Source organism: Pezoporus wallicus, unplaced genomic scaffold (genome assembly GCF_028554395.1).
Source record: "Pezoporus wallicus isolate ANWC-B61680 ecotype Strahan unplaced genomic scaffold, APGP_CSIRO_Pwel_v1 contig_3365, whole genome shotgun sequence".
NCBI classification, from domain to species: domain Eukaryota; kingdom Metazoa; phylum Chordata; class Aves; order Psittaciformes; family Psittacidae; genus Pezoporus; species Pezoporus wallicus.
In genome coordinates, this window is record NW_026640883.1 from 3,829,857 (window position 1) to 3,852,064 (window position 22,208).

At 40.0% G+C, this 22,208-nt stretch overlaps 1 protein-coding gene across 3 annotated transcripts in view; it reads left to right on the forward strand.

The window, feature by feature from the left end:
• ADD3 (adducin 3) overlaps window positions 1-22,208 on the forward strand; it is a 100,996-nt gene that overhangs the window by 25,237 nt on the left and 53,551 nt on the right. For 2 of the 3 annotated variants that reach the window (XM_057420913.1, XM_057420917.1), the window contains exon 2: window positions 9,888-9,932. The exons of the other annotated variant lie outside the window; for it this stretch is intronic. The gene's annotated coding sequence lies outside the window, so the exon portion shown is untranslated. The remainder of the gene's footprint in view (window positions 1-9,887; window positions 9,933-22,208) is intronic. 3 annotated transcript variants of the gene reach the window in all.

Consider the following 22,208-nt stretch of genomic DNA (forward strand, 5'->3'; position numbering starts at 1 on the left):
AGATGCCTATCTGGCTTTCATTTAAACTTGATGCAGCATTCTGGTGCATGTCAAGCTGCAAAATAGCTTTTAATGATAGGCAGGAGCTAACTACCTTTGATCAAAAAAGATAGTGTGCCTTGAAAAATGGGCTTATAAAATGGACTGAAAGGGAAGCATTATGCAGCAGCTCAGATAAAGCCAGATAAAAGTAGGTGGGTGTTTTAAGAACATATGGTTGGAAGTATAAATCAGTTTGAGGTAGTTGCCTGCCTTCTGCAGTTTGCAAGTCTTCCTCAGCACATCTCTGTCCACAGTGTTGAGAAGTGGGGTGGCAGTAGGGATGTTTTGGTGAGGAAAAAGAGGAAGAGAGATGCAGCAAAACTGTTGCTTTTACTGTCTAAATAACCACTTTGGTACAATCACTGCTATCCTCATTCATCATTCATTAATGTTCGTGCTGTTTGTAAGGGCGTTTGTGAAGAGAAGGTGAAAACTGAGGGGGGAAAATACAGTAATTTCTCTCCCTCTCTCTGGTAAATGGAGTTGTATGGCCTCAGCAGAGCTCACAAGGAGGATTTTGTGAGCTCCCAGAGGGCACAATAATTTTCTTGAGCAAATGAGAACTTAGAAAATAACTGTGCAGACAGGACAGGAAGATAGAAGGGGATTTTCTTTGTTCATGAACAAATTTAACTTTCTTCTTAGTAAAGTAAATACACTCCAGATGGCTGGAAAGTACAAGATGCTCCCAGGGGTTAGGGTGGAGGGTGGATGAATTAAGCTTTGTAGAAAGTCAAAAGTGAACAAGTAAGATAAAGTTCAAAAATAAAGAAGTAATGGAGTTGGTTTCTATTCTTTCTTAGGGCTGGGGATGGATTGAGCATTTCAGGAGAGGGATTCAATTAAAGAGTATAAAGAGGCAATGTTTCTGTTTAAAATATCAGAATGAAGCAGGAAGAGGACTGATAAAAATCTGGTTTTCTTTCAGTTTGTAAATAACTCGTAATCTTCACTTCCAAATACAGCTTGTTTCAATAAACAAGAGTTTGGGTACTTTGTAGCTGAGAAAAAGAAACACAACACTTAAAAGATTTATACACTTAAAAGATCCGTATGTGCACTGATCATTAGGTGTTATGAGTCCACCTAAGGCTTTATCCATAAATTAATGCTGGAGGAAAATAATACCATATATCTGAAGTTTGTGTTGTGAAACATCTGATCATCTGTTGTCAGGCACTGAGATTCCTCATGGGAGGTTGTGCCGTGCCTTGGTGCAACTCTGCTGATTGCCTCAATCACTGCTGGGAGTGTGGGTCCATCCCTCAAAACATCAACTGCAGGGCTTCATTTTTTTTTCTGTTCCTGTTTTCAGCCATGGTATGAGTCAAGTTTGGACTGTCTGAGAAAGATGCAGAATGCTGGTGACCTTGCTAGAAATGCTCAGAAGACATGTTGCTGAAGTAGAATAGGAGTAATGCTTGAGCTTCCTAGCTAAAAGAGAAAACTGTGCTAGGTGTAGGGGTGCTGTGGACTAGATGGGTTAGAAACAAAACCAAAGTAATATTAAAGGAAAAGATGTGATTAGGAAGGAATCGATGGCTGCTCGGGTGGTTGGAACATCATTAAAGCATCACTTCTTAGTAAAAACATCCTGACTGGACATTCTTTAGGAATGAAGTGGCAAAGACAGTTTGCAAAAAACCCCAAACTGCTGTGAGATGAAAAGTAGTGTGAGAATGCCATAGATCTTATTGTTATTTTATATGAAAAAGTGTGGAAAGATTCCCTATGAAACTTGCCTTTTTTTTTTTTTACCCTTAGGCAGACCACCATCACTATGCCAGTGCTATAACTGCAAATGTTTATTTTTTGCATGCAAACTTATGTTTATTTACACAAGAATGGCATATCAAAGGCACATACCTGAGTGACTTGGGGAGTTGGTCTTGTTTCCTTCTGTGAGAGATGGAGCATGAGGGGGCAGAGGTCTTGCTCCTTGAAGCGTCTACTCCTGTTTTTGAAGCTTTGATGCTGCGGTGGATGTATTGGGCAGAGGAGGAGGTAGATGGGCTGTGTACAGCGCTGAGAAGTTGCTTCCAATTGCACATTTGAGGTGATTAAAAATCACTTTAAATGAGTAAAAAATTTTTTTTTTTATGGGTTTCAGAGAATAACAAGGGCTAGCTAGGTGGAGGGCCCTTTCCTAGTGGTAAAATAGTGTATTTGTGTTTTATAGGAGGCTACCCAAAGCAGTACTTATGGGCAGCTCTCATACCCAGAGCACCCATGGCAATGGAAGAGGAGAAGCAGGTCAGGGATGAAGTGCTGTAAGTTCAGGGGATGGTGCTGAAAACTGAATGCAGAAGTAGGATTGAAGCATGAAAGGAGGGAGATGCAACAGGGGGAGGGTGGGATCACTTACAACCTTTAGCAGTCCTGGCATTTTTTAACAATTGTGTATTGCTGAGGGTGGGATCCCGCAAACCACTGGATCACATCTAGGATGGTTTCTCGTGAGAAGCTGAGAACTACTTTTAAAACATGGGGTACGACATGTTAGTAGGTGAAATCTGAGGACAGTAATGAGGTTGTAGCAAAAGCTAAGGAGTTGGAGTCCACACTGAAAGACTGATAGAAAATGAGAGAGATCTTGTCTCGAGGACAAGAAGAAAGCAAGCAGGAAACCTCTGGCAACAAAAGGTGAGAAAGGACTCATACTGTGCTTTCATATTTCCTTTTCTTTTTAAAAAGGAATATAAGAGATTTTGTTTTCTTCCAGTAGAGACTGAAAATCTGAAGAATGAATACCAGAGTATATGTGGAGTGTGGCAAAAAAAGAAGTAGAGGGGAAAAAAGCTTAGGATGCAAGTTGGAACTGGGTGATCTTTAAGGTCCCTTCCAACCTAAACAATTCTATGATACTATAAATTCAGAGGCATTAAATAGCAGCTGGAAAATGCTAGGTGGGTTTTATTTCCTTCATAAGTATCCAAACCTGGGACATAGGTTGAAAATTATTTTGTTTAAATGTGTGTAGCTTTAATATATGCTTTGTCATTTTCCACAATGAAGGCTAGAGGAACACTGTCCATTTCCCCTTGGCAGACTTTTCGAAGCCACCATTAGCACTTCTATTTTGTCTGACTTAAAGTACCTGTCACTGAGACATAGCGTATGTGTGAGGTGTCCCTGCAGGGGTTTGGAACTAGGTGATCTTAAGGGCTTTTCCAATCCAAACCATTCCATGAATAAGGCTTGGCTAATGCCTTTCTCAGTAGAGACTTCATTTTAAGGGGATGAGGGGGGTTATGTAATGCTGAAGTTATTTTCCTGAGGCCAGCTAGGATGCCTGTTGCAGAACTGTACCAAGCATCCAGATCCTTAAGGCCATTCAGCTGATGTCTGAAACTGCCATTTCCCACTGCTTGGACTATAACTATGTGAAAATTTAATAATGCAGTACTTAAAATAACCTACCTGAAACTGTATTTACAGTCTTGCTGAGAAACCAGGTAGATATCAGATGGCAGCTCTGGTCTTTACATCACTGAATTATTGAGCATTGAGCCTGTAGTAGTGGGATTTATCAAATGACAAAGGTAAAATGAAATAGCAAGCATTACTATAAACTGTAAAGTAAACGTGAATTAGCATCTTCATATTCATATGTATGTATTTCATCCAGAAGTCATAATTAAAGCTTTTTGGATACTCTTCAACAGCTTTGATTTGTAACATTTTCCCAAAATTTCTGCTTTCTTACCAACACCAAACTTCCACTGATTGTAGTGCAGTTGACTCAGGTACGAATGCTACGTAGACTCTGCCCACTAGTTTCTTGCTATTCTGATCATGCATCTTGGTGCAGTGACTGTAGACAAAAATAAATATGAACTGTGCATTTTAATGAAAAACAGCAAATCATTTCTTGCGTGGCTTGATATTGCTATGTTCTAATTGTGGAAAAATGTGGTGTGCTCTAGCTACTGCCTTGCCTTACAGCCTGCAGAGTTTGGGTAGCTCTTTATAGCCTCACCAGTAAGATGAAATTGAAAAGCTTTTTGATGCATGTTTTTCTCTAGGATGCTGATTGTTATAAGAATAAAAAATAGGTTTTGAGTAGCCTTTTAAATCTCAGCGCTGACTTTGGCATATCAGCCTATGTGGGGTTTTGGTTATTTAGTTAAGATAACTGAAAAAAACCAACCATTTTTTTGCTGCACTGTTTGTAATTAAACCAAGCTGCTGCTTTGTGTAATTTATGTTTAGATCTTAAGAGTTGTCTAAAAAGGCGGGGTGGGTTCATATGTTTGTAACTTTAGAAAACCTGAATTCTCCAAGACCGAGAGTGCGCTGTGATGAAAGGTCAGTACTCTGAGAGCTCAGCGTGCATCTCCCTGACAGGAAAGATCAAGAGATGGAATGGTTCAAATAAAGCCCTTGGAAATTTTAGCTTCCTGTTCAGTAACTCCTGGTAAATGGTTTTGTATGTGAAAATATTATGGGACACTTGCAATGGGTATCTTAGCATTTAGCATCCTGAAATATTAAAGTAGAGTGTAGGAACGTTTCATGTATGATGATGGCCTCTTCATCCATAGCACCATAGGGATGAGTTTGTTGTCAAAGCCTTGTAGCCCTGTTTGTCTGCACATGGAGCACCAGAGTTCCATCTCATTCTCCTTTTCAAAGAGCATAGAGGATTTTTCCGTGTTTCCCCCTAAAAGAGGAATTCCGAAAGTTGAAATCTTGTAAGATTGCAAACACTTCCAGATAAGCAAAGTCTTCTGGTGTCTCTGTCTGAAGTTAAGGCATTTGTTTGCCCTTTCTACTATCCAAAATTCTTGACTCATTTGGCACACTAACTCCATAAAGCTTTGTCTTTCAAGGCGTTTGATTGTTTTGGTTTTTCCTTCTGAAAACAATTTGGTCTCTTTTGTAGCACATTTCAGTTTTGTTCTGTTTTTATGACTTGTTCCCCGTGTTTTCCTTCAGCTGCAATGAAGAGAATTAAGTACAGTTGTAGCCCTGATTAAAATCTTGGCTTAATTGAGTTGCAAATTGCCAGTGACAGACACTTGTCAGGGGGCTGATGATTAGCACCTTTTAGCATTCCTTTGCCTTCCTGAATCTTCAGGATTCTGTCTGGTTTTACCATTGCTTATGCTCATTTCCACTGTTTTTTTTCTCTTTGCAGCATGAAGCTCTGCACAGGGTGTAAATTGCTTTCTCCATGATAGTGACTTGTTAATTAGCTGTCAAGAAAATTAAGTCTCTTTGTAAGGCCTGTCTTGCTTTTCCCTGGGGTACCTTTGATACTTGGTCTCCTAATGCACGGTCTGAAGGCTGGTTAGAGTACGAAGACTGACATTGCCCATACTGAAATGGCAGCATTTTCAACTACCTTTGAAGGGATTCATAGTGTCATTTGGCATTGCTGAAATAATAATCCTAAATGGAGAAGCTGACAAGGAAATCTATCAAGGAATCATGGAATGGTTTGGGTTGGAAGGGACCTTAAATTTCATCCAGTTCCAACCCTCTGCCATGGGCAAGGGTACCTTCCACTAGACCAGGTTGCTCCAAGCTCTGTCCATCCTGGCCTTTGAACACTGCCAGGGATGGGGCTGCCACAGCTCTTCTGGGCAACCTGCTCCAGTGTCTCTACACCCTCGCAGTAATTTATTCCTAATATCTAATCTGAGTCTGCCATCTCTCAGTTTAAGAACATTCCCCCTTGTCCTGTCACTACATGCCCTCATAAAAAGCTTTTCTCCAGCTTTCTTGTAGGCCCCTTTAGATATTGAAAGGCTGCTCCCTGGAGCCTTCTCTTTTCCAGGCTGAACAAGCCCAGCTCTCTCAGCTTGTCTTCCTAGGAGAGGTACTCCAGCCCTTGGAGCATCTACAACTTTGTCTGGATTTGCTCCAGCAGCTCCATGTTGTCCTCCTTTTGGATACCCCAGAGCTGGATTCAGGATTGCAGGTGGGTTCTCACGAGAACAGAGTAGAGGGGGAGAATCACCTCACTCAACCTCCTGCTTACCTGCTTAGCTCACTAGACTAACATGGGAGACATTGTATAAGGTACAGGCAGTATATTACCAGTAGTAGTGCTTTTTCTTCCACATGCAAGTTGAGTAACAACCCATGTTTCCTTGCCAGTCCTCTCTAGCATGACTTGCCTTACTGTCAGGGGATGATGCAGGACTGATTCTTGTTACTGATATGCTGAGTTATAGCTTGGGCTGCTGGTCTGTTGATAGAGATGCTAACCCTATTTTAGGGTAATCCAACAAATATATAGAAATTGCAATAGAAATGTAGATTTTGATTAGACAGAGATGCTTAATAATTAAATATAAGTGCTCCTTCTCTCTTTTCTCTAACCCTCAGGAACTATATTCTAGCAAAGGCTCTCAGGTGCTGAGTTTCAGTTGAGGTACCTTGTGGCCCTGGTATGACACTTCTGTATCCAATTATATCATCTATTTTGTATGCTGAGCCCCGAGAGTGGAAAAGATGGAAACATGGGTAGATTGTCAGTTGTTTCCAATGAAGAAATCTCTGTTTGGTGGAACTGTTTGCATTCCTGTGGTCAGTGGTATAAGGAAATACCATGTTATGAAAAATTCCCAATTGTTTCCTTAAGGGCTCTTAGAGTTACACAATCTTTTGATGATTTTTTTTTTGTTAAAAAAAAAAACAAAACACAGCAAAACAAACCTTCAGTTTGGAACTCAATTCTCTTAATTATTTACTAGGGCTGTTTTTTTTATACTCAAGGTTTGGATCCAAACCAGAAGTGTATTTTCCTACTACACACTGATCGGCCATTCTAATATGAGTAGTTGAAGGAAATTGTGTTTTCATTCCAGGACGTGTTTCTTTGGGATACCCCATCCCCTGACTCTCTGTCATTGTGATTACTTATAGTTTCTCTCTGATGATAGATGCAGTCTTAAAATGTTGCTTCTCAGAGTGGGAGAGAGCTCTCAAATAACTAAGTGGCTTTTACACTTTAGTTCTAAGAAGATAAATGATATCTCTGCCACACACACACAAATCCTGTTGTCCTACAGACTGAAGCCCTCATTTAACATTTAATTTGTCTTTGCTTTTTCAGTATCCTGTTCGGATTTGTGTAATATGTCTGATTTCTGACGTGTGCATTTATTCAGATGTATTCCAAATTTGTTGAGGCTGCTCACATTCAATATTTACTGCTGTCATGTCTTGAGTTAAATCCATCTCTCCTCCTAATTTATTCATCCAAGAATGTCTTTCAGTTGTTATTTTCCCTGATCTGAGAGCTGGCTTTGAGTTGGTTCTTTACTGTGTTACTGTTACTCCTCTTCAAATTTTCTTTTTCCCATTCTTTATGTAATCCTTATCCTTTGTTGCTGAATGTATAATATTCCTTTTGGCCATACAAGCATTTAATTAATGACTAAGAGCTGAGAATATGGCCTAAACAATGCTCAGTGTAGTGAAGACAACTGCTGGCCAGTATTTACGTCAGCATTTCTTATCCATACTCAAGGGCTGGGTAGAGTGGGATAAAAAGACCCCAGTGGATTAAGCAGAGTGAATTAGGTCATGGTACCAAGTGGCAAGGGGTTATTTTTGTTGGTTTTGGCTTTTGTTTGTTTTGATAATGTGAATTTTGAATTGGTAAGGGAGGAAGAACTTGCGAAAGTGCATTGAGTGATACTAGGGAGAAGGGATGTGAAGAAAGGGATTGTATCCAAAGAGTTTGTGACAAAGGGCAGGAAAAATATCTGCTCAAAAGGATACGATGTTTGGAGTCTCATGGTTCCTGGCTTCAGCTGTTTTCCCGCTGCCTTCTTATGCTGAAGAGCTATAGGGTCTCCAGCTTCTCCAGTGGCAGAGGTGAGCAAGCTGGGCATCACTTATGCAGGGGTACACTGGCCTTCATGGGAGTGAGCAGTCCTTTGCAGCTCCCAGAGAGCTAGCTAATGTAGTGTTAAACACCATCATAAATGGGCATCTCTACATTCTGCCAACTGGTGCTGTTGGACCAGGAGGGAATATTACATTTTCATGTGTGAGAGTGGTCTGGCAATGCCCTCTAGAAAGAGTAGCTGTTAGGCTGCAAGACAGGCTCTCTGCTTGTGGGTGACAGCTGCGCTTAAAATAACGTATCGAGAACTCACATAGAAATAGCATTCCCTTATCTCTAGCAGTGTGAAGTAGATGAAAAATAAACCCTACTCATGCCGAGAATAAGTACTCACATTAAAGTGTTTAAATTCCTGATGCTGTGGAGGGCTCCTGCTCTAGCACGACGTTATGATGCCAATATGTTTTCTCCTCTTTCCCCAGTCTCTGCCATCGCCTGGTGTGCTCTGCCAGGGAGCACTTGGCAGCGCAGCAAAATGAGCAAATATGGCCGAGTCCCACGCAGAACACCTGGCTAGAGCCAATCCTGTCCCCTAAATTTGTGTTCCTGTCAGATCTAAAGGTAGATGAAATAGTTTTGTGGCTGTTTACCTGTATTAATACTGAGTACAAATACATTGTTCATTCCTAAATAAGAACTTGCTGAAGACACTGCCGTATTTATGGCAACATTTATTTTTCAAGGGCGCAAGGAACAGACTTTCTGTGACAAAGTAATTCAGGGAAAAGAGACAATTAGAGCACACATGCAATAACATCTTATTTTTTAACCATGGTTCTCTTGGACACTTTTTGCTTCAGAGTATCTTGTGACTGTAATGTCTCACAGTAATTTTGTATAATTCTACTTGCCTTCTTTTGGTGAAGGCTGTTTTCTTTTGAAGTCAGTTCTTTACTGCTGAAGTTCATAGAGCACACTGAGTAACCCAGCCTTTAGTGCTGATGGGGAATGGGATAGCCAGCCTGCTGAAGTGTTGAAACTGGTCAAGTATTTGTAGTACAATATACTGAGAAGACCTAAGCAGCGATGTTTGAAGTTGCTGTATTAAAGTCATGAGAGACTGGAAAGAAAAAGCGCATGATGGTTGAAAGAGGCTGTTACAACCTCATGAATAGCAACAGGTTTGCAGGTTGGTGAGAAGTGCTGCTTGTGTCTGATGGTGGGCTGAGCTCAGGGTTTTTATAATGCATAAAATGTCTCACTTGCACTGTATAGATCTTAAAAAATAAAATGTAGCATATATTTTGTATGCATGTATAAAATCAAAGAGTCTGGCCCCTGTTCCCCAGGAAATAACTGCTTTTCTTTGGAGGATTGGTCAAGGGAAAAGGGAAGACAATGGAAGTACATTTGTCAGGTTCGATTGAACTTGTGCTCAAAGACTTAGAAGACAAAAGGTGATAGAATTAAGCAGTTACTATCTGATTTACTCATCCTACTTTCATGTCAAAGATGAAGGCAAGCGGAAAACCCATAGCTACTCAGTGGTGTGAAAGGGTCAGAGCAAGGTGGGTGTTTCCTTACGAACTTTGCACACCAGTAGTTGTCAACCTTCAAAGAGAAGTATTGTGTTCCTTTCACTGGCTTCCCACCCAGCCCAAGCCTGCCTGCGGCAGCTCCAGAGTTCAGCTTCTGCTAGGCAACAACAGGAGTTGTGGACTGGGTCTGTGAGGCTCTATTTTAACAATGCAGCAGGTAGACTGGGTTCTACTTTGATTTGTAACCCAGTGTGCCTGGGGCAAAATGGTGAGATTCCCAACTAGCTGCTCTTAAATGAGACTACCCTACAAAAGAATCTTTTGTATGTGAAAAATGCCTTCTATGATAAGACAGTAAAATGTAATTCACTAAAATACTCTGAAAAACAGTTCATGAAAATAAATGTTGTGTTAATGTGTTCTTAAGTTTTAAGTGTACAGTATATTCCAATAATACTGAAAAGTCTAGCAGGAGTCAATAATCTCCTTCTTCTGTTTTACAGGTCAACTACATTACTAGAGCAAGGAGAGCTGTGGAAAAAATCAAGGTACCTAAAAAACATTTTACTGTCTGAATTCTTGGCTGTGTGGTTGCTCCTCGTTTAGTGTAAGGATTTTAAGGGGGAGGAGGGGAACTGGATCAGCAAACTGCCACATTAAAAAGCAGAGACCAAAAAAAATCACAGTAACTTTAGTCTCAATGTTGTGCAAAATACTTTTGTGAGATGAAATTGTGCTTTAGCATTAGTGTGTATGCAAGAGTCTGAACAACAATCCATAATATTTAGAATCCTAGGATCATAGAATAGTTAGGGTTGGAAGGGATCTTTAGATCATCCAGTTCCAACCCCCCTGCCATGGGCAGGAATACCAGATATTTGCTCCAGATATGTGATGGAGCCTCTTAGGTATAAAGATATCAAGGTGTCCTGCAATTTCCAGCCACAGTGAGGTGAATATCACCTATTTATACTACTGGGTACACCGACCAGCTGATAGGTATCATCAAAGATGAGTGAATGTGATGCTTGAGCTTTGACATTCATCACCAGTCATCAGCGGATTTCACTTTATTTAACCAGGACGTGTAGAGTTCCTAAAGATGCAGAAGGAGGTAGACAAAGACAGCCAAACCTGAGCAGTAGCCTGTTTTTTACAGCTGAGGAACTAGGGGGTTTTGATACCTTTTTCAGACAATTCTAATATGTCCTACAAGTGTTACTATGGTATTGCTAGCATATGTTGTGTTGAGGTCTTCATTTTTATAATAGGCAGCAAGCATTCCTGCAGTGCAGTTTCTTAGGGATTTTAATACCTAATCTCTTATCTGAAGTATGGTTTTTACCAGTGTTTTCTACAGCTCCCCAGTCCTTGATTAAAATAATACAGAGTGGTATAACTTACGTTTTCATGCCTGTTATGTAACTAAACCTGCCTATATTAAAATAATCCTGTTGCTAACACCTGGCTGTGATTCTTTTGGGTTTAGTTTTGGGGGGCTTTTGGAGTCAGAAAAGTTAATTTTCCCTTATTTGCTGTGAAATGTTACCTGGGAAATGCTACACATGCCTTACAAATGCAGAAACATTATAGGGCAGAAACAAGGAGCCAAGGCATTATCACTTCAGCAGAATATAAAGACAATGGCTTTTATTAATAAAAGCTTATTGAATACCTTTGTGCACTTCAAGTTGAATACTGCTGAGCTGCCTTCTTCCATTAAGAGTGCATGAATTTTTTACTAGTTGCCGAGAAGAGCTGTGGCTGTCCCATCCCTGGCAGTGTTCAAGGCCAGGTTGGATGGGGCTTGGAACAACCTGCTCTAGTGGAAGGTGTCCCTGCTCTGGCCAGGGGGCTGGAACTGGATGATCTCTAAGGTCCCTTCTAACCCAAACCATTCTGTAATTCTATGACATGTTCATTGATAATGCCTTTCATTTCGAGAAGCAGCTTCATTTCTTGGTTCTTTGATTTTTTTTTTACTTTTAAGATCATTCAGGTGATCGCTTCCACCTTTAAATCTGATGCTTGGGCTGTTTAAAATACAAGTTGTTTTCCTGGGATACTGGGTGACTGACAGCTGTACATGGAGCCCCAGCGTGTCTGCGTTCCCTTTGGTGTTAAATTGGCCTCTCCCGCAGGCTCCTGGTAAGATGAGAAGCTGGCAAAAAGCATAAAATGGAATTCATGTGTGGCTGGAAAAAAGATACAAGTGAGTCTCAGACTCTTTATCTGGCGTCTCCAGTGCTGAAGGAGAGGTTTCTATCTCTTTGCTCAATTTAGACAGAGATTTTGCTCCAGACTTTTTTTTGCCCCTCACTGTGCAAAACCTGTCAGATCCTTTTCCTGACACTTTCTCCCCCATCAGTCCCTCAGAAAGACTTCAAAAGAGATTTTTTCCCTATTGCAAAAGGAGCCAGACATGGCCTTTCTCATTCACCCTGCATTTGAAGCATTGATAAGTAACATGTGGCTGGCTCCAAACTGGAGACTTTCCCAGCCATTTAAGAAAACACTGTTAATAGTTAAGTTTTAAACAAAACTATAGGATTGTTCTCCCTTCTTTGCAATTGCTCTTTTATGTAATATATCCCAAGAGTTTTGATTCTCTCCTGTCTGAAGCAGTCAGAATTCACTACTGTCTTTCTGATTAACACATATTGAAAAGAAATGTCAATTCTAAAAACTTTTCCATATGGGAAGGGTTTCTTTATTCATAATCTGTGTCACGCTGTTTAAGCTGTAACTTTCTTTAATGCCTTTGGATCATCACTGTGTGGAACACTTACTGCAGGAGTGCCCTAGCAGAAAGAAAAACATTATTTTTAAAACTTGAAACTGACTAAGAGGAGCCTGGAATGGAAATCCACTGTCCTGCATAATTGTTTAAACCTGCTACACAGTTGTGCAAAGGTATGAACTGAGAGGCCTCCGCCATAAAATGGAACTGGGACTTCATCTTCAAAGACAGGGTATGCCTGAGGACAGCCTCTGGTCCTTTTAATACAAGTAGAGCTCACTTGAAAGGCAAGGCTGCAGATGAGGAAGAATGTAACCTGGGGGTTTATGAGCTTATTCAGTAAACTCCAATCCGGTGCATCGCATTATTGCTGGGAGAACACAGTAAAACAACTGCCTTTTTATTTCCTGCTCTGCCTAAGGAACAGTTTAAAAGCAAATGGTATAAAAATACAGGAAGATGGAAGATTAATCTAAATCTGTGTTCAAATATACCACCTGAATTGATTTTTCTTTTAAAATAATAATAAAGCCCCCAAGCTCTCCCTGAAACACAGAGACTGGCTGCATTATCCCCTAACTATTTAACCTGGTTAAGTCAAATTCAGTGTTGGCTCTTAGCTGCTGGGCCAGCTGCACTCCCTGCAGCTTCTGTTGTCCCACGTGTGAGGAGGGCTCAGACCCTGAATATTCAGGGGACCTGTTGGGGCCATTTTCTAAAACCACCTCACTAAACTCTAAGTAGATTCAGCAAGTTTATAAAGTTGATTTTGGTTGGTTTTTTCTCCAGTGCCTTTCTCTGATATGAAATGCATTTCTACACCCCATTTAGCATTCCTTATTTGGCTAGAAATTAGACTTTTAAAATCCCCTTACACATGGTATTGGGGAAGAAGTGAAGGTAGGGCAGAGTGAGACAGTTACCAAAGTAGTTTTGCATATTATCAAAGTAGAGTTGACAAAAAATTTTGTCTCTATCCTACTTAAAGTGTCAGTCCTTACTGTCCCATTCCCCAGCGTGTGCACACACATGGGGGCATATCTGTTTTGCAGCACTGGTGAGGGTTGTGTTTCTAACCAGGCTGCTGTAGTTTTGGTACTTTTGAGCCTCTGAGTTTTCTAAGCCTAGAGGAAGGCTAGATGTTTGTGGACTATTTTAAGCATGCTCTTAAAAGCTTCCTCCCCACCCCTTAATGCATCTTTCAACACGTCTATCTCCATTTTCCTGCCAGCCCTCACTCCCCCTTTAAGTCCAGCAAGGAGGAAGTGGGATGAACATTGGCTCAAAATCCATTTTGAGAGTGCACCCCTTCCTAGGACTATGCAAGTAAAACTGTTCAATAGGTGTTTACTTCTGTGTATATCGCATTTCATGCAAATAAGGAGAGATTGTATTCCCTGTCTTCTGTCAGTTACCAGCCCTGACAGAACCACACTTGAACGTTCTAGAGGCCTGGTATCCTTTACTGGGGTCTTTATTGTCCCCTCTGATCCTCATGGTCAGCGTGAAGTTTCTTATTTTGGTCAGGTTTTTAACTGGGGCTATTTAAGTCACCCAGGTGGGGCTCTTCAAGCATCAGTGACTCTACATAATCCTGTCTGCATGAATGATGAAGCAGAACATGGGATACAAGTGCATTTCTGCCTTAAATGCCTGTTCCTAGTAAATACTCATAAAAAGAAGTTGGTCTAGCAGTCTGATAGCAAAAACGAAGTTAAACGCACAGCTGGGCTCATGCACATTTCATGGAATCATGTAACCCGATATACTTGGCTCTCCACAATGGATCAGTTTGAAGCTTTTTTTGCTCCTAGCATTGAGAAGTTTCAGTGCAAAAAAGTCTGTCTTTGACTTAATCTTCTCACTAAATAGTTATAGTTGAAGAGAGTAAGATTTGTGCATGCAATATCTGCATTCTGCATTTTTTCATATTGGAAAAAGATCACTACATTCATCATGAAGATTATTGCATTTTTCTGGAGGCTTTCATTTGTGGGACTTTTTCTCTCCTGTTGAGGTAAAGAGACTTTCTGGAGCTCAGTTCCTGTTTGCATGGCTGATCTCAACCTTGTCCTGTACTGGACGTGACGGTTGTGCTGTATCTCCTCCACCTCTTCAGCTTTCCCTACTGGTGGTAGTGCTTGTGCCGCACTGTGACTGCTTGCATCAAAGCCCTGGAACTCTGCCCAGATGCTCATAAACAAATGAACTACAATGTGGGATGTATATTTTGCAAGCTAAAGTAATCAAAGAGAATATTAAAAAAGAGATAAAAGGAGATCCTGTTCAACATTTTTACAGTTGTTGCCTTTCTCCCAAAAAACACTTGCTTTTTGTGTAGCTCTTGTTGCTTTGTTACGTATGTGAAAGGGGTTTGTGGTTGTTGATTGTGTTTTTAATTATTATTTAAAAATCACCATCATTTTCAGAATAGATTGCTATTATAAAATAGAACCGGTTATCTGTACCCTCAGTACCAAGCTGGTGTTCACTTGTCTCACAAGAGCCAAACCCAAAGCTTCTCTGGCATGCTCAGTATAAGCTTGAGCACTTGCACCGCTTCTCTCTGTGATGGAAAGCTGGAGGAGGAGAACCCAGTGGTTGAGGATGAGGAAGCTTTTAAAGTAAAACAGGAAGTCATCATACTAGGATATTTGCAGAATTGCTGCTACTTCGGTGATCTACAGTAGTAAGGAAGGCTTATCCAAAATCACTCAGCCTTTTTAAATGGGAATAGAGCGCTTGAAACAAAGACTGCTTCCACATGCATGCTGCTAATCCCTGGGTTTGAGCAGGATTTTTGTAGATACTACTCCTGTTAGGAGAGAGACAATTCAGGGTTTCCCAGCCAGCATATCTTTTGAAGGCATTAGTTTAATTATATTAAAATCCTGAATTATTGGTGTCCTTTTCTTTCTGTGTTCCCATGAGGGCCTGGAATGTGTTGAAGAGTGTTGGATTGCTCTTCACAGTTTTCCCTTTCCGATGCCCCTATCGTGGAAACAGTTTGCTGGCAGCAGATAAATTTCTGTATCTCATTGCCTGTCAAATTCCTCAGTCCGTGTGATAAAGCAGTTTCATGCGAGACAGAAGGAGGAAGAGGACAGCATTCATGTAAAGCCTCTCATTGTAGCAGGGTTGGAAGAGCTTGGTGGGTATCTCCAGAGGGAATTGCAGGGGGTGGGTGCTGCCAAGCACAGAAGTGCTGGAGCTCACCAAATAAAACCCTTGTCCTTTTCCAGTTGACACAAGTAGGCTGATAAAAGTTAGTAGTACAGCTTGTGTTATCAAATCCTGTTAATTGTGAATTAATGAAGAGCAGCTCTGTGAAAAAGAGTCGATAGAATTATTTGCAAGCTTGTGACATGGTGATCAGATTTTCAGCTCTTTCAATGTGATGCTGGAATTAAAATGCTGATTCAGAATTGCAGACTGACATATTTTAAACCAGTAAGCTTATAATACAAGAGAACAGACATAGCTTAAAAATTCTTTCCAAAAGGCAAAATCATTCTGTTCTGCCAGCACTAGAACTGTTAATAAATGGGTTTAAATGTGTCGCCCTACCTCTACCATGATGTACTTAATATTTTAAATTGCTCCATAGCTTAGGAGTAAGGCTGGCCTTGATGGTTTAAAAATGCTGAATGTTTGAGAGCACAAAAGAAGAAGGTAGCTAGATGTGTATCAGCTCAACCCTGTGACTTTACCATGGAGATTGTTGGGTTTTTATCCAGCTTAGTCTGGCTTGGCTTTATTCATAAACTGAGTGCAGTGAATGAGAATAAATGTTTGAAAGTTTTACTTTTTCCAAAGTAGTTACAAGCCTTAAAACTCTCTTCCACTCAATACTGACTTAATAATTTCAACAACAGGCTGTGCTTTTAGGGTTTTTTTGCCCCTGTTCAGTCATTGAAGTGTATTCAGTAATGGTACCTCCTTAGCAAATGCTGATACTTAGAAAGCCAGTTTAATAAACACACAGCTTTTTGTTTCCCCTTTGCTGAGGCTGGATTTACTTCCAAACAGCTCAGTTCTAGTAACATGAAGGGTTTCTGTGTGCTAATAACCAGTGACTCTTCACAGAAAAGAATCTGTTAAATGTGGAACTAGTTTTAAGCTTTGGCTTAGCTGTGCACCTTGCCATGGCAGGTGGAAACAATGCAAGTCGAGTTATTTACAGCTGATGCTCTCTTAATTCTGTTCCTTCTAAAGGGCTTATGCTGTTAACTGAGACTTTGTAACACCACAGTCTGCTGGTTATCAGTGTGGAGTGCTAGGAAACGTGATTTGTTTTGTGTTCTCTTTAGGCTGAGGAGAGTTTGGGTTGCAAGGAGTTGCGGGTAGAACAATCTCTGACATAGTGTAAGTGCGAGGGACTTGTTCATGCTCTGCATTCAGGATCTGTTTTCAGTGGGCAGCAGTTGCTGCTGTTGCCCGGTTTCTACATCTTAATGTAGAGATACGTGGAGCTTCATGTGAAACAGTTCGGTTTGAAGCTTGTCTATACAAGTAATTAGAGTAACCTGTAACTGGTTCTCCTAATTTTAAGTTCAATTTATCCATGTTTCTGTGTTAACAATAGTGTAGCTACACAGATCAGTGAGAGATGGTTGCTGAACCAAATGCATTTATTCTCAGCTAGCAGTCTTTAAATGGTCTCGTGCCATCCTTACAATTATATTTGACGCAGGCTGTGACTTCAGATTGAGTTTATTCTTCTAAAAAGCTAAAGCAGTCAAGCTCCCCAGATATTACAGTCTAACAACAAACCAACCCCCCTTGTTTGCTTTCCGTTTGCAGTCTTTGAACAAGTGCACTTTAAAAATGAGGAATTATGAAACACATGGTATTATGAAACATAACTGTAACTCAGAAGAGTTCCAGTCCTGGTTGTTATACATTGAATAAATTGCCTTGGTGTTTGGAACAGTAACCTGCCACCATGAAGATACAGGAGTTGGTTTCATGAGTGTTTTCAAAGGAGGAAGCCTGTTGATGCCCTTCTTAAGCATGTAGAAGGCAGTCACTTCAGTGTCACTTTCAGTATGGTGGCCTATGGGGTCCAGGATGGCAAAAATGGTTCTTTACCTGGCTCTCAGTCAGTATGATTGTATGGTTGAACTGAAAGTTCACTGGTGGCATCTGAGCCAGGGAACTGAATGGTGCAGTTCCCATGCCAGCCTTCTGCCTTTGCTATAGTCATAAAAGTGAGAATACTTGTTATAGGGGAGTTGAAGCTTGCAGGTGGTAAAGCAGCTTTTAAAGACTGTGAATTAGAAGTTGGATAAAACATATAACATCTATCAAAGGCATCCAACTTTTTGTTGTGGTTGTTGATACTTTTTAAGAGGGTAAGAGGGTTTTCTAACAGAGTTAAGGGATCCCTTAGAAACAAGGAGGCATCTTTCAAAAGTTGAAGCTATCTCCAAAGAAAATAGAAAGGAGGAGAAAAAAAAGTCTCACAAATTAAATTTTAAAGTATAAGAAGTCTCGCTAAAAGATATTCTGAGAAACAATTTGCTAAATATATGGGAGCCTACAATAAGTCATTTGAATTGAATCATTTCAAGTACATCAGAAATGGACATTTTTCCAGACAGGCTGGGGAGCTGATAGATGACTGAAGTGTAAAAGAAGTGCTCGGCAAAGATAAGGTGCAGAATGAAAGCTCAATCATTCGTATCCAAGTTGACTTTCCTGAGAGATTTTAATGCAGGAGCCTTGTTTCATAGGTGCTATTTTGAGCATTGGTCTGAAATTGAAATGTTGGTGGAAAAGATATTTAAACCTAAAAGAGAGCAGCAAACTGCCAGGAGTAGATAACGTTTGCCCAAAAGATCTTGAGGTAACTGCATGCGACAGCACTGATCTGGGATCTGTTACTTCAAACTGCGGCAGGATCCGAGGCAGGAAAATAGGCAAACACAATTTTAATATATTAAAAGCATTCCAGAAATAGTCAGGGTACCACAGAGCAGCAGGTCTGTACAGGCAAGTTGATATGTTTCAGTAGGAACAAAGACCTTGGAATTGGTAAACACAGCATTTATCTCATGGGTTGGGGGAAGGTGCACATGTGCATTTCAGATAGATGGGCTTTAGCCTTATGGTGGGACATGGAGTTAACGGGTGTCAGATGCAAAAAACACAATCATTTGTTCTGTAATCATATAGGTAAGTATATTTTCCACAAAGTTATAACCTAGAAACAGCATGCTATAGCACAATGCATAGGATAACTGGATGTCAATATATAATTGGATCATAAAAACTAGTGGACTGACATTAACCCCATTGCATCAAGTATACTAAATAACCTGTATAGAGTCAAAATCTGTGACTCACAATGTATATTAATTTACACGTGAATGTTTGTTCAGTTCTGGTCAAGTTCTGACCACAAGATGCAAATGAGGTTTACTTTGTGGTGTATGTGGCCTGGTCAGTAAGTAGACTGCTATGGATTCTGCCAAGTCTGAATTTTCCCCCGTCTTCATGTGCAATTGGCACAAATCAGACTGGATGTGTGTGACTTTTACACTGCTGGTAACACACACTTCCTGATAAGAGAATACAAAATAAATAAAGTAGTGTTATCCTGGCATCAGATACAAGGACTGAGGAAAAAAAGGTTGGGTTTTTTTTTGCCTGATAGTGGCTTCATGCAAGTTATTCCATGGGTACAACCTCTTCAAGGTGTCTAGCCGCATTGCAGGCCAAATATGGTTTAAGTTTCTTCAGTGTAAAAAGTTTGCATTGGAATAAAACATCAGTTTCTTTCCTACTAGTTCATCATAAGTGTATGAATTCATGACCTGAATGAGGAAATGGGCATTTTATGAACTTCACTTTTGCTACAAAAGAGAAAAATACCTAATTAAAAGAAAGAGCTGTTTGATAATGCTTGTTTCAATGACATCTCCCTTGAAGGAGTAAACAGTTGCACAAAGCAGTAAAGCTGTGTGCTGTGAGGATTGTTTGGTTTTCACTTATTTATCATCCTAAACAGGAAGAACTTCCATTTCACCAGTTGTGTTTAAAGTTGCTGATGACCTGTGGATTCTTGAAAATAAATAACTGGGGGGGGGGGGAACCCTTAATACCGATCTGTGTGAAAAAAATTTAATACCTTAATGACTGTGAAATAGCTTTAAAGTGAAACAGATTTACTAGAACAGCCAAAACTTCTTCTGCATCTGTCAGCTGTGTACTAATTTTATAACCAAGAACTATAAAATATGAGGAAAGCTTACCAAAAAGCTCGGGTTACAGCCGTGGAAACATTTTCTTTGGCCGAATCTGGCTTTGGGGAGGTAGGCTGTAGATAAATTCATGCTATTCTTTTTCGAGCATAGAACACCAAGTTTGCACCATTGTTGTTTTGCACACATTGTGTCATATGGAAGAAAGCATCTGTTTGTAGGTGGGTACTGATACGCTTGTGTGACTTGGAAAAGTATTCAGAAATCGTCTTCACCATAACTTACAATGCTGTGTGTTGGCCATGAATCATGCTGATTCCACCCCAGATCATCTAGCTGTCGTACAAGGAGGTGAGCTTAAATTAGCGTTTACCAAACACGTTTCAGTGGAGTGCATTCAATACATTCCACTGCAGTGAACTCCATGTTACAGTGAGTATAACAAGGGGTCTGTACCTGGCTGATGGGTATGGGGGGTGGTTGAAGCTTTAACTCAGCTTTCAATATGAACTGGCTAAGGATTTCTAGTGTGAAGGAGGACTTTTCTTATTTGCCTGTCATACCAACATTGAATAGTACAGGCTTAGTACCATGTTCATGTCCAGAAGTTTGAGTTGTGTAATGCGTTTGCCCATTTTTGGCTCAAATTCTTTCATGATGGCAATAATAAAAGGCAGAAGACTGTCTTTGTACAGTAGCTTTGAGCATTTACTGGGAGAGGGAGGGGAAATATCATTGCTTTTGATCTTTTTTATGGGACTTGTTAAACACCATTTCTCTTAAATTTGTTTGCTTTATAGTAGTCTCCATGGACATGTATTTTCCTAGTTAAGTGAATTTGTATTTTGATCACAAACTAAATAAAATTCAAATCTCCTATGTTTCCCTCATTCCTCCCTTCATATTTCCTCCTGCTCTATTCCCTGCATGTTGAGGGGCTTTATGTTTTTTAAGGGATTGGACATGTATTTTCACTTAACGCTTGTTATGTTAGCAGCTCCTGCACTTGGTATTCTGAAAGCTTGTTTGTGCCTGCTGACATATTCTCACAGCATATTTTAGTCTACACTCACACTGCTGCTGCCAGATCTTGGTATTTGCTTGGTACTCCTAAGTACTCGTTTTATACTGTGTTATATTGCAGTGCAGAATATCAGTATGTGATATGGCTTGTTGACTGGAGCAGTGTAAAAGACCCTTTTGCCTCTGAAGTTATAGAGATGCTTAGAAAAATGTACTACCTGTCATGCTGTGTGAATTGCAAGATTCTGATGAGTAGGCTTTTGCTTTTAAATCCATCGTTTGCCATTTTTTCCCCCTTCTTGGTATCTAAAATAGCAAAGTTATCTCTTCTTGTGTGTTTCCTCAGTCTTGCATGTAGCTTGCTAGTGATTTCGAGCAGCATGTGTCTTGCATAACTTGAGATGTCTGCAATATGGATGTCTGCTTGTGAATTATGTGCCTCTGTTGTAATTGCTGCAAGTCTTCACTGCAGTCAGTGGAGTCTAGAAAATTATTTGCTTCATCCTAGAGAAACTTCAATTAGACAATCCGAATGGAAATAGTTGAAGTTAAGCAAAAAGAATCACACTCTAGGACCTAATGATTTCACAAACACCAATGTTGATCATGAAGATGTTAAGTTTCAGTAGTTCATACACAGTATGAATGATAAATGAAACCCATTACTTTAGGACTTAGGAATTTTCTTTTCAGACTGTGAACTTTTAGACATTGAGCAACTTTGCTCCTGATTCAAATTCTGGAGAGAGAAAAACTTAAATCATCCCAAGTGACTCACAGATTATTTAACAGTAAAGAATTAACTCCTCTTGCAAGTTCAGATGGGCACTATTTATCCGTAAACATTATGTAATGTTAATATTTCTAGGCACTATCACACTCCTTCCATGTATCAGTCAGTATTCCAAGGTATGTGATAAGTATTGCCTGTTTGTTCGCTAGTACTTTTTCAGTGTAAGCGAAACTTCCTCATGTTATGACTGAATGCAGAAACTAGAGGTTTTATGAACCCCTTTTGCATTATTTTAGTGTAAAATTCTTTGCTGTGTAGCAACTCTGAGAGCTAGGCACCACTTAAAACCTCACTACTACTCGCCTGTTAGTCTATTTTGGGATGTAAGTGGTACACAGGCTTCGTGCACTTTCTGCATCTGAGTTTTAGTCTGAGTCACTTGAATCTCCAGCTTGAAGCCTCATGCCTAAATCTAAATGGTAAATCCTTAAAAGCAGACAGATTGTGTCCTAGAAATAAATACCAGACCTTCCCTGCTTTTAAGCAACGCATAGATTGTGGAGAGATTTGCTGCACAAGAAAGAATTTTGCTCTGGAGAAGTAAAAAGAGAAAAGACTGTTCAGCAAACAGTTGTGTTTAGTTGACAAGCATACACGTGCGCGGTTCACTTGAAGGACTTCTGTTTGTAGTTACTGATGCAGTGAAATTTATTCTCTTGGCACTTTGAACATCATCAGTATTTTCATGGCCTTTTAGTAAAATATTGCTGAAAACTGAGCCTGAGAAACAATTCTTAAATCGATAACTATTCTTTTAATAGCCATTATAAGAAGTAAGTTACAGTGAGAGTCATTTCTAAGCTACAGCTTACTGTCGCCATCCCTTAGTTTGCTGAAATATCTTAGATTTTGCTGTAGGTCTAATAAAGCCTTTAATTCCTCTGTGATTTTTAGATTAAAAACTTCTGTTTTGCTGCTGAAGTATAGTTTTGCCTCATATGGCCCAATATTTAGGATGAGTAATATATTTACCAATATATAAGTAATAGTAGTAGTAGTATCGCAGCATTAATGTGAAATGAACTAAGCCCTGGAGAGCTGACCTGTGTGCCTTGGAGGTCTT